General features: G+C 31.7%; 1 pseudogene; it reads right to left on the reverse strand.

Moving 5' to 3' along the window:
- Positions 1-81: 81 nt before the first annotated feature.
- LOC143607956 (L-type lectin-domain containing receptor kinase VII.1 pseudogene) lies at positions 82-433 on the reverse strand (annotated as a pseudogene).
- Between the last annotated feature and the right edge of the window lie 13,648 nt (positions 434-14,081).

The raw sequence follows: 14,081 nt of genomic DNA on the forward strand, positions 1-14,081 counted from the left end.
ACTCTTCGTTCCTAAAGACATCGAATTCGACTCCAAAGACGTGGTTGCTGGGATTCCCATCGACTTGTCGGCTAAACAGACCGAGGTTTTGAGCTGAATTTGTGTTGTTGATCCCAACACGGGGTGTGAAAATGAAGACAAAACCGTGTCCGGGAAGGACGTTGCGGGTGGGAGCCATGGCAAATATGAAAGAGGTTGAGAAGGGTAGGATGGATGATGAGTTTTTGGTGGGTATTTTGAGTGGGTAAAGAGCACGGCCGATCTGGCTAGCGGTGGAGTTGGTGAGAGTGAGTGTGTTGGATTGGATGGTGGCGTTGCCGTAGAGGTTGATGGTGGTGGAGTTGAAGGAGTTGATGATGAAGTCCACGGCGGATGACGGTGGCGATAGGAGGAGGAAGGTGATGGTGATGGTGATGAGGAGGTGGTGGTTCATGGTGGTGGGATTGAAGCGGTGGTGAGCATGGAAATTGAAATGGAGGAGATTAGGAAGGAAAGGTGGGAGGTGGAAGTTGACTTGTTAATTATTAGTATTATTATTACTGTGTGTAGATTGTTCGTGGAGTTTTAACTTTAAAGTTGATTGCTGATGTCGTACTAAACAGTGGTGACTTGTACGGATGTACACATGTATTTGGTCATTCTATTTCTGTCTCTGGTTTTCAAAGCGAAATTTGTAAGGTGTTTTGTATCTTTATTTTATTATTTTATTATTTTCTCTTAATGAAATGTATAGTTGTTGTATGCCGTGTTTGGAAATTCATTTTTTTCTTTTTTTTCTAAAGTAGGGTATATTTGAGTTTGGTAATTATTTAAGGGTTGCTTTTTTTTCCCAGAAAAATAAGGTGGTAGCGGGGTGGTAAATAGGTTGGGTTGGATTAAAATAGGTTATGGGTCAGAACGGGTTAGGGTTAGAATGGGTCAAATCGGGTTAGAGTTAGAAAAGTGGGAGGTGGAAGTCTTCTAGTGTCTTTTATAAATGTTATAATAGTTATGGTTTTGCAATGCTATGTTAGTGGTGGATCTAGACATAAATTTCAGGGGTTACGTTGCCGTATTTCATATAATGTAAATGAAACAAATGTAGTACACGATAATAAATAAATAAACACATCGGTGCAAATTTCTCTTTTTGGTTTTTGAAAACTTGTAATCGAGCCATTTTACCTTCTTTTACTTTATCAAGCGTATTTGTTTCTACCGCACAAATTAAAGCATTGTTCAAATGCTCATCACCCATTCACTTGCGCAAACCCGTATTGATAAGCTTCATTTTAGAAAAAACATATTTTAACGGTTATCGGTAAAACCAGCGATAGCTTCAATATTCGATAAACCAAAGGAAACTTTGTGTGTTTTCCTGTTTCCACCATTACACGAGCAAGGTCACGCATTCCACCCAATTTTACAAATTTATAATCTTCCTTTAAAGTGTGATAAAAGGTCGTACGTACGATCACCTAAAATACACCCTCTTTCTTCATTACTAATATCATAAGAATACATCTCTGAAAATGTCACTATCTTAGATATGTTAAACTTGGAAAACAATCTCATAGATTTAAACCGGACATATTTTCTAACAAACTAGTTCAGACCTCACTAAATCTATTTCCAAGTTCTTAAATTCGCATATCCAAAACTGTATTAAAAACTTCAACCTCAAAATGATGATTCTGTTGAGCATATTTACGTTTGATGTTTCTCGTTCAAACAAAAGAAAATAAAGTTAATGGTTTTTATTTGCTTTGGGCTACAAACTTTGTTTATGCTTTATTTTATTTGAACTTTTAAATGATGATTTTGTTGAGCATATTTTTTTTGAGTTTGTTTAGTTGAATGTTTGAAAAAAAAGTTTTTTTTTTATTTACTTCGGGTTATAAACTTGTTTGGGTTTTATTTGATTTGAACTTTAAAATTTTTAAATTGATTAGGCTTTAAACAAATAGGGGTAACGTAATATTTTTGTTTATCCGCTACCCCTGGTTATGAGCTACATCCGCCACTGGCTACGGGTAGTGGGCTCGGGTACCTCAGGTAGATTGTCACCACCCCTCTCAATTCCTTTTGTGGGTGATGACTCCGGGTGTTACTACCCGATTCTATCTCTTCCATAGAGTTTGTTTTTCAAAATCGACATTAATGTTTCTTAATGGGTTTTGAAAAAAAAACACAATTTTGAGATTAGGATGATCGAAAGGAGTGACTCCACCACTTAATTATGATAGTTCAGATTAAAATTAGATGGTGATGCAGCATCAATCGGGTCTTAAGTTAGTTTTTTTAATTTGATGGTAGTTATTTAATAATCAAACTGATCATCTAAATAAACTTGGATATTACTTAATAGTTAAATAAAAGATTCAAGAAAATAATATATAATTGCTAATATAAATGAAAAAATGTCAACACCAAAATCAAGGCTTCAAATGAATAATTTCAGGTCTAATAGTGGGGACAGACACCTACATCGGCGAAGCTTCTATACAACCAGGAGTCCCTTTCCCTCCGTTTTTGCTAAGTAGTGTAAATTTATTTTTTTTCATTCGAAAATTTTAGTCCAGTCCCTCCGTTCATGAACTATTGATACGCATTTTCATCCGCCCCTCTCGGCATTTTCATCCAAACTTCGCCTATTGAACACCAATGCTTGTTTGCTTCATGATACTGCCAATCAAGATATTTCTATGCATTTGTTTAAGTTTGATCCATTTCTTTTCTTGCCCGTTTACCTTTGTCTTTATAGGTGTAAGTAAGAGTATACAATCTCCTCGATTAGCTCACTGTAATACTTATTCGTTGGTTTTCTGAATTTTGATGCAGAATCGTTATATAACCAAATTATCAATTATTTTCTTAAGCATGGCTTTACTTTTTAACTCTTAAGTCACAAGACTGAAAAACAAAACAGCTGTTCATAATTCATAAAGTTAGAAAAAATTAACGGTTTAAGGGGTCGAATATTTTAAGAAAATAATGTAAAAGAAATATACATGCAAGGGGTCAACAGTCGGCCTAATGGTTAAAAGGATTTATAAAAGTGAAACACATCAACAGGTCCAATTAATATTATTTCATAGGCTATATATATAACGGGTCAAAGGTAGAGAGCATATATCAATGAATAAAACAATATAAAAGATATAGACAAAATGGCAAAAGACGTCATTTATGTTTGCACGGTTTTTCAATGTACGTCCTTTGGCAAAACAAATAGCAGAAAGCATCCTTTACGTTTAAAAACTCTATCACATTATGTTCTTTGAACCTAACCCAGTTAAATTTTTTCGTTAAATAAGGTCATGTGCTAGGCACATGAGGGTAAACATGTAAATTTACACATTTATACTATATAATAAAAACTAAAAGATTAAAGTATATATTAGAATAATTAAAAAAAACTTTATTTATCTCTCCCTCTCTCTCCCGTCTCTTTCTTATACAACTCACCACCACCATTATCGCCTTCTAGCCCCACACAACCAGCTGATGTCCGGCTATCACCACCACCATGTCTGCAATTACCACCGCCTGAAACCGCCATCATATCCTCCTCTTTTACACCAAATCAAACACAAACAAATTTTGTTCATAAACCCGTCAAGATCTGTTGTTTGTGGTTTCTGAGAAATGAACCACGACAGCTCCATTCTTTTGATGAGGGGATAATATGTTGAAATCCAATGGCGGCGTGCTGAAATCCGACTGGATCTGCTAAAACCCGGTAACGGCGGCTGCTAAAATCAATCCCCACCACTGTAAGGAGCCACCCAAAACATATAATTCTTCTTCGCCGTCACAAGGTAGATTCCGATACCCTTGTATTTGACCAATACAACGGTCCACGTTCTTAGCCCTAAATCTATTTTTTCAAACGGTAATCAAGAGTTTAGTTCATACCTATTTAGGGGAAAATGCATATGCTCATTTGTGTATGTCTTGGCTGTGTTTCCAAACGGAAGTGGTAGATTTGTGTGCCCAGACGGTATTCGGGGTGCAAAACAAGTATTGATAGCCGGTGGTTTTTTTTTCCGGACGAAATCGATAGTGATAGGAGAGAGTATCAGGAGGGACATGAATGGTGGTGCTTTGTTGCTGAATAAAAAACGAGGTGTACGTTGGTTGTGGTAGTGTTTGGCCAGTGGTGGTGGGTGGTGGCGGTAGACAAATAAAAATTTAACTGGGTTAGGGTCAAATGACATAATATGATAGAGTTTTTAAACGTAAAGGATGTTTTTTGCTATTTGTTTTGCCAAAGGACGTCCATTGAAAAACCGTGCAAACATAAAAGACGTCTTTTGCCATTTTGTCAAAGATATAAGAAGATGAAACGAGCCGATGTATCCGATTGATTAAATAAAAATATTAAACAGGTCAATGAGTTTATGATAATCTATTATTTTAGCATGTACGTGTACAAACTGGTTAATCTTATGAGGCCTTAAAGATGGTTTAGTCAAATCTTAAGTTCTAATTAATATTTTATACATGTTCCAATTTCATGATCCTTTATTATTCATACTTGTGCACACTTAACCAGTTTTCCATTAGAACAATAACTTCATTGATACTAAACATGTATGCTAAATGTGAAACATTAAACTTAAAAATTGTATTTTTGATAGGGTTAAACAAGTCAACAACATTAATTGGTATGCCAGGATAATAGTATAGGCCCATGCTGCCTTCTTTGTATTCAACCTAAGGCGGGTTGTTGTGTGGATTAAAATATTAGTTGGTTAAATCATCCTATCATTTTCACGTAGGAAGTGTGGTTTTAACTAACCCAACTGTTAACTTGCGCTTAGTGATTTAACTAGACATTAAATAAAAGAAAAAAAGTGGGATAGATTAAATGGATGCGGCCCCACCATTTTCTTGTTATCAAGCTCGTTATCACGTTAACTAAACCTTCATAACGGCAACTCCCCCCCCCCCCCTTTAACGCGGTGTAGTAGACATTAAGGGGATGCCACATCGCCATAACACTTGATAACTACCTCTACAACAACCAGCCTAATAAAGATGAAATGTTTTAGGCCGATTTATGGGGTATGGCTGTTTTAAGTACTTATAGTCATGTTTTGATAAACAAAATTATAAAAATGCAACACGTATGGTTTTTATCGAACTTTGTAAGTTGGTAGTGATTTAAATCTCTTCAGAAGATTGGTTTATCAAGATTGAAAGCAAAAAAAAAATGATATTGAATCACGATTGTATAAACTTGGTCAAAATTGATGGTTTTTTTCTTTAAATGTGACAATGATCTTCAAACACTTTAGTGTCTTGACCAAGTTTCATAAAAAATAGAATACAAGTTCATTTGGACCTTTTATAAAATTTCAATTAATTGAAAAAAATATATTGTTGTGAAGTGACCTAACGGACTTGATCTTATTTGGTTTTGGTTAGTTTTTCGTAAGTTCAATAATGTAGCTCAACAGGAGTCTCATTTTTGACATATTCAATATGATTTCATGGTCTATTAGATAGATAGTGGTGAGTAGAAAACCAAATTAATCGAACCAAAACCGAATTAACCAAACCAAAAAACCGAACAGAAACATTAACCGACGGTTAATTTTTCAATTTTTTAAAAAACCGAATTTTTGTTTCGGTTTTTCATTTTCAAAAAACCGAACCGAACCGATTGATGGTCATGAAAATTGTGAAGATGGTGAATATTCTGACTAAACTTTGAAAATGAACAAGACAATTAATGAAGAATATGACTAAACTTTTAGTGTTTTTATATTAATAACTTTGTTAAATTTTAAGCTCTACTAATCTAGCAACTTTGTATTCATATGGTTTTACGTAACATGCGCCTATTTTTTTGTTTTTATGTATTCAATATACTTGTGATACTCTAACACGCTCTTACAATATTAAAGTCATCATCTTTATTTTTGAAAAAATTTCAATGTCTACACACAATTGAAAAAAAAAAACCCGACTATAACCGAACCAAAACCAAAAATAACCAAAAAACTAAAAACCGAACGGTTTGTATATTTAAAATACCGAATACTTCGGTTCGGTTTCGATTTCTCCTAATACCCGAACCGTGCACAACCCTACCCTACCCTGAGATATCAACGAATTTCAAATTTAAAGAGAAGAAAAAATAAAGTAAACATTAATTCATTTGATGGAAAAAAAATTTCAAGGGACGCAGTGGTAATTTATCATAAAACATCTAATTAAAAGAAAAAAGCAGGGCGATAGTAGTCATTTTTGCGTGTGATATACTTTAATAATATGGGCAATTTCATATATACACTTACATTACATGTATAGTTGTAAGATGTGGTAGACGCATCTACTTTTAATCACATATATTTTTTTTGTTGTACGATAATTATACATGATCCATACAACAAAAAATGATACTCGAATTTGATTCATATCATTATCTGCAAAATAGGCGAAATAACATTTTTAGGGATACACTCATATATAAATGATACTCAAATTTTATCGTGTCATTTATTATCGGCAAACAAACGACTCTTCTACAGATACTCATGTATAAAATGTAAATAATCGAATGTAGTTAACTGTCAAATGAGATTTTACAGGTCACTTTAAATAATAAAGATTTTATTAAAGAAATATGAATATATTTTATGATGAATAGCCTTTTGAGGATACTGGTAAAGAAATAACAAAAATGGTTTAATAAATTATGAATGTTACATTCCCCGTCATACAGAATGCCTCTTTTACACCATGTTCCCGAGTTTATTTATTGATGGAAAAGAAATGAAATGGAAGGAAATAAAGAAAGAAAAAAATATTGTGTTCCAAAGGTTTTTTTGATGGAAGGAAAACAAAGGAAATAATAGAAAATTGTGTTCCTCAATATCATAAAATTGAGGAAAATAAAACAAATGAAAGGAAAACAAGGAGAAACAAAAATCAAGCCGGAAGAAAATGTTTTCTTTCCAATTAGAAAAGAAATAGGAAGAAAATAAATGAAAGATAAAATAGAAAACACATGAAAACAAAAAAATTTTATTTTTTTTCTTTTCTCTCATTAACTAAACTCGGGATCTTTTATATTTTTCTACATTACTTAACCCCTTGTGTATTAAATATATATGTTATTCGTATACACAAGCAACTAATCACTGAATGTATGCAATCACACACATATATAAATATACGTTTATGTGTGTATTTGTTTATTTTTTAAACGACCAACAAACAAAGTACGCCTAAGTACTTCGTACCGGGTGACCCAATAGCTAAAGGTCATCGCCAGCTAGCCTAACCCAACCGTACAGAGCCTTTAGCAAAATTAGTCTCCATTTGATTTTGTATCGGCATATAAAACACATTACAATTATACTATATAATATATAATTTAAAAAATCCCAAAATAATGAGACTCTAGAGACATGACTTATTTTTCCCCTAAAAAGGAACATAATTTACCTCATAGTTACTATTTGTGAAAACAAAGGTGGAATGGATTAATGTTTTCGTTCCCTAGATTAACTAGCGTTGCGATATAAATGTAGGCAATGTAGTTTTTCAGTTGTATTTATTTTGGGTAGGTTGTCATATGCCAGACGATAAGTGTTAAACTCGAGCCAATTCTTGGCTTTCACGACACGTACCTAATATCATACCATCACCGATAAGGTGCTTAGGAGTCATGCCGCTTTATTTTGGTATTGGTTGGTGATCATTAATAGTTGTATGAATAAGTATCGAATGCCAAATTAATAAATGATGCTAGAAAATAAATAAATTCATAAATAAAAAAGATTAATATGTAGTTATTAATTTATAATACTATAAAATTAAAGGTGGTTAAATGAAATTAATGAAAATAATAGTTAAAAAAGTATAAGCAAATGTTATTTTTATAAAAAGGATACCAAAAGTGTATCTGTTTTTTTCTTTTCTTTCTTTCATTAACTTCTTTTATATCAGATAATCAATCACTAAAGACCATGTTCTATTAGCTAAACTAGGATTTACTATCAATTTTATATAAAGCCGAAAAGGCAAGAAAAGTTCATAAATTCCTATAAGATATGCAAATGCAACAACCCTTGTATCATCTCCTACTCGTAGAAAATTAATTCTCTAAAACTTGTCTTTAAGTTGGAGCCACTAATCTCGACCTCCTTGTAGTTGAAGTTTCCACGTGTTTTCAATCTTTATTAATAGATAAAAGTTTAACTTCACTAACAATAAAGCTATAACAAACTATATATAAAAATGTTTTCAAAGAAACCTAATCAAGATATAATAAAATAGTCACAAATAGAATATATAATCAAAGTCAGAATCTCTTAATCCTGACATAAATCTATATCTATATCTAACTATATAATAAATAAAAAACTTTAAAGTGACACGTGTCATTATCAAAGTGATCATTACAAAAAATTTTCCTCCCCTCTCTCATATTAAATACATTTGACATTTCTCTTTCTTATTAATAATTTGTATTTCATTTTTATACTTTTTAATCTTTCGTTTTCTGTTTTTAATAATTCTTTCTTGATTTAAAAATTTTAATACCAACATAAATATGTTATTTTGTTTTATAAAAATATTTATCTTATTAAATATATATGATTATTTACTAAGTTACAAGTTTTTTTCTTTCAACCTTGAAAAGATAAATTCTCTATTGATGTACTCTTAGTATTTATGTTAACTTAAACAGACGGGTTTCTTTAACTAGTTAAAGTATCAAATATGGTTCGGGTGAAAACAATTTATGATTTTAATGAGTTTTGGTCCACGGGTTGGTTTAAAAAACTAACTATTTACAACTTTTTTTAATTGACTATTTAATCAACCTATTATTTATGTTAAGTTCTTTATTTTAAAAATCCACAAAAATATAAACACTGAACTACATGTTTTGGTTTTCAGGTGGATAAGACAACTTCTTATATTTGGAATACAAATGTTAGACATTAGCACACTATTAATCATAGATAAATTGACTTTGTATATACTTATATTATTGAAGACTTTAAAAATATAGATTTTTTATTAAGCGAGTTATACTTGCACCAAAAAATGAGGCCGACCTTAAAAATCAGCAAACGTTTGCTATCCATGTTTCTAGGAGATGAATAATATTACCATTCTTCATATGGTATCTATCAGACATAAAATGATACATAAAAGAAAATATTAGTTTCTTGATGTTTTAAATGACCTCAAAATATAAGGTTGTAAAGTTATAGGTTGGTCCTAAAAGCCGATATTGCTTAAAATATAAACTAGCAAATTGGTCTATGCAATGAAACTAAACTATATGTGAAAGTACAGTATGATAGCTGTGTTATAGAAGCTAAAATCATATCCGGAAGTAATATTGGAACTCACACTTTTATTCTTAAAAAATCCTATACCTTTAGATAAAATATTAATTTCAAAGAATGAAATTTTCACTTTATTTTGTTCTGCAATGAAGATTAATAAAAGACAATGTCAATTATTATAGATGGTTAGTTTGTTTTTGAGACAAATTATTTTAACTCATGGTCAGTTATGTGTTACATTATCTAGAGTAAAAAACAAAAAAATGTGAAACTACTAGGTTTTAATATAGAAAGTAAATTACAAATAAAACTAAAAATATTATGCATTAAGATATATTAGAGATTTATGAATTTTCTAACGACTTTTTATTTATGTATTGTGTAATCTGTAATTTATTTTATCATATAATATATCTTTATATCTTTTAAACATATTTTTTGTATTTCACATTGTGTTATTATGTAAATAATTTACTTATTCTAACTCGTGTGTACACGGGTAGCTAACCTATACTATTTAATAAATAAATCTTTAATTAATGTCACATGTCATCACTATGTTGATCCTTACAAAATTTTCTTTTCTCTCTCTCATATTAAATACATTTTTCTTTTTAATATTTCATTTTAAATTTTTAATAATTCCATCTTAATTTAAAAGAATTAATACCATCATAAATATGTTAATTTTTTAATATAAAATATATTGCATTAATTATTAATATTAGATTTTTATAAGTATAAAATATATTGCATTAATTATTAATATTAGATTTTTATAAGTAACCAATACGAAACAGATGGGTTTCTTTAACCGGTTAAAGTATCAAACATCGTTCATGTCAAAACAGTTTAAGATTAGAATGAGTTTTGGTCCATGAGTTGGTTAAAAAAAGTAGTCATTTACAACTAAGTTTTAATATAGAAAATAACAAAGAAATAATTAATGATTTATGAATTTTCTAACTTTTTATTTCTAAATTGCGTAATGTGTGATTTTTTTACCGTATAATATATCTTTATATATGTGATACATTTTTTTATTTCATATTATGTTATTATTTAAAAAATTTATTTATTCTAACCCGTGTGCTACACGGGTAACTAACCTAGTGATTACAATAAATAAACAACACAACTAATATGTTATAGCTAATACTCTTTTTGCAAATGAGATGTATGTGCAAACGAGCCGAGCTGAGCCCGAGCTTGACTAGGCTCGAGCTCGGCTCGTTTAACTTACACAGAGCTCGAGCTCGAGCTCGGCTCGTTTCGAGCTCTATTTTCAAAGCTCGAGCTCGGCTCGTGAATGGATTTTGAAGCTCGAGCTCGGCTCGGCTCGGCTCGTTTACTATTTATCAATTATTTTTTATATAATTATAGTTATTTTATATTTTTTTCTATTATAATTTTATGAATAAAAGAATATATATTATTCAGTTATTTTTATTTGTTTTTTCATAACATTATATTTATTAATTAATAATTATTAAATATATATTTTAAAAAAGTATACAAATGGCAGGCTCGTTTAGGCTCGCGAGCCTGCTCGAGCTCGATAAGTAAAGCTTGGGCTCGAGCTCGTTTATTAAACGAGCTTATTTTTAGGCTTGAGCTCGGGCTCGGGCTAGATAAAGCTCGGCTCGAACGAGCTTTTTAACGAGCCGATCTCGAGTAGCTCGCGAGCAGCTCAGCTCATTTGCACCCCTATATATCACTCTTATATATGTTTTAAGTATATAACTTGTAAGCCGTTATATTATTCTTTTTGGAACAACAATCAATATTATTTGTGCATCTAGCAAATAGATAAGGGTGCGTTCGTTTCTCGGAATTTGTAGGAATTCAAAGGAATTAGAATTAAAATCCCATTACATGGCGTGTTCGTTTCGTTGGAATTGAAATCTTAATTTCATTTTGGTGTGTTCGGTTCAAATAATTGGAATTGGAATTCAATTGCCTCAAATTCCTTTAAATTAAAGGATTCCAAATCCTTCCAAAATGTGGAGGATTTCAAGGTAATTCATTGGAATCTATTCTCGAGGTTTTTTTTTTTTTTTTTTTTTTAACGAGAACAACGAATAAAACATTGTAGTTTTTTAATTTATATTTTGAGTTACGAATTTTTTATTATTATTTTTGAATATTTTTTGAGGGGTTTTTGATCCTAATAGAAAACCCATAATAAAAATCCAAAAACAATAATAAAAAATCATAACGCAAAATATAAATAAAAAACAAAAAATATAAAAAAACTAAATTATTTTCACCGTTATCCTTGTTATAAAACCCCGAATTAACGAACACGTTAAGAATGTAATTGGATTTCAATTCTCTCAAATTCCAATTCCTATTAGAATGTTCAAATTCCAAATCCAATTCATTCAAATTCCAAATTCTATTCAAATTTCAATTCCAATTCCATTCCATTCCGTGAAATGAACACGCCATAAGAGTTGAAAACAAACTACAGAGAGCATTGCAAACTAAAGTTAAAATTTACACCAAGAATCCAAGTTTCATGCAATCTTACATGCCCTCTTTTTTTACCCACATAACGTATTCATCTTGATATATCTTGCACAACCCGAATTGCATATTTTTACTTGTTTCTAAATAGCTTGTCATTTCTCGCTCCTCACCGATGCCATAATGTAGCCAAAGATGATCGACTGTAAAACTTTTTTCATATGATCAGTTTTTCGGGACAGTTTAAGTAACTACAACACCTAAACTACCGAGATGATTATCTTCGGGATTTAACACAAGTTGCAAACACTAGTCCACACATGGATAACTCGTTAATTAGGTTAAGTAATGTTACTTAGGAGCCATGTGAGTCTTGGACTTAAGTCTAACTCGGGAATCACAAAAATTGTTCATACTAGACGTCGTGTGTATTCAAATTTTAACTTTTCTTCTTTTGAAACGTTTCTTTACATATGCATCATTCACAGTTTCACACAATTCTCAAAATATAAAAATGTCAACGGGCCTGTCCAAATCTTGTGTAAAATCATGTATTTTCATTTGTCAGCGAGTAAATATCAATAATAACGCATGAGCCAATAGGATAATAGTTTGGAAATTAGTTTACTCTCAAATTCAAAGGGAGTTTAATAATTAATAAACGGGATTTAAAGAGGGAAAGGAAAGGAAAGAAAAGGATGGGAAGGAATTGTTGTATTCCTGAGTTTCAATTAAGGAAAGAAAGAACAAAATGTGTGTTCCCGAGTTTCATTAAAGGAAAGAAAGGAAATGAAAGGAAAGGAAAAATGGGTGAAATAAGGAGTAAGTGGTGGATGATCTCTTTCCTTTCATAATGAGAGAAACTGAGGAGAGAAAGGAAAAGAAAAAAAAATAATAGAAAGTAAATGAAAATATTTTATTTCCTTTCATTTCTTTCGTTAAATGAAAGTAAATAAAAGAGGACTAGTAAGAGAAAATGACACATAAAGAAGTCATACTTTAACGGCTTGGCGGCTTATCCGAAAAAGGGCTCGGACAAAATAAGGCTACTAATCAAAAATTTGGGAAAAGATATATATTTGGTCGCACAAAATCACTATGAAACTTGAATATTTTTCGTTTGAATATGAAATGTGTTGGTAAACTCGTTAGAACACAAGAAGTTAAGTTTAATCAGAGAGTTTAAGAGATAAAGATGACAAAACTGATTTATAGAGGGTTTAAGTGGATGTTAAGAGATAAAAATGGCAAAACTAATTTATGGATGGTTCAAGTGGATGTTACTAATCTACTATGCATCATCTCCTCGGTTATCCAATCAGGAGTTGCTTCACTAACGGTTCTCTTAAACGGAAAAGATGACTGATACAAATAAGCATTTCACTAATCCAAATGCAACGTTCACCCTGCACACAACTTTCACTAGTTCAAAGTATTGATCACCTTCTATATATATTTCACTAATCTCAAAGTAGTGATCACCTCTCTCACAAATTACCAATTACCAAATAAAATGATGACCCTTCTCAAATAATCACAAATCATATTCTCACAAAACAACACAAGAATGAATAGGATGTTTAGCTATATTTTCGTGCCTCTTTCTTTTCCAATTTCATGATGAATCTGAAGACGAGATTACTCTTTTTGATATAAGCTTTATTTAAATCAAATTTCCAATCTACATACAAGGCCCAACAACGAAAGACCAAGGCCCAAGTGTAATAAGTTTTGGGGTAGAAACTAGCGTTTATTTTATGTATGCACTAGCAGTTAGAGGTGAAAAAAAAACCCGAACCCGGAACCGGACCCGAGAAAAAACCCGGAACCGGTTTTTCTAAAACCCGGGTTTTTAATACCCGAACCCGACCCTACCCGTAGGGTACGGATAGGGTATGACTTTCAATGTTGAAACCCGAACCCGAACCCGAACCCGTACCCGATCTAAACCCGATAATACCCGAAACCCGGTTCGGTATACCCGAAACCCGAGACCCGGTTTAAACTATACCCGAAACCCGGTTCTAGTTATACCTGAAACCCGGGTTTTTTGCATACCCGAACCGGATTTTTGCATGTTAGGATATTGGTGTTTGTGCACATGTTTTTGTGTGGCTGTCCACAGATCTATAGTCATTCTCCAACGGATCTTTTTTGAAGCAAGTATATGATATAAATACTTGTTTAGAGCGACACCTTTTGATATACCAAACAACAACTGAAAACACATAAAATATATGTTTTTGGATCATTTTTTAGTTGTTTATGTATGTTTGAATGAACTTTGAAGTTTGTATGCAAAAAAATGGAGTT

This window comes from Bidens hawaiensis, unplaced genomic scaffold (assembly GCF_021521415.1).
Source record: "Bidens hawaiensis isolate Kalapana, Puna unplaced genomic scaffold, B.hawaiensis_p1.1 tig00091253_1, whole genome shotgun sequence".
NCBI classification, from domain to species: Eukaryota; Viridiplantae; Streptophyta; class Magnoliopsida; order Asterales; family Asteraceae; genus Bidens; species Bidens hawaiensis.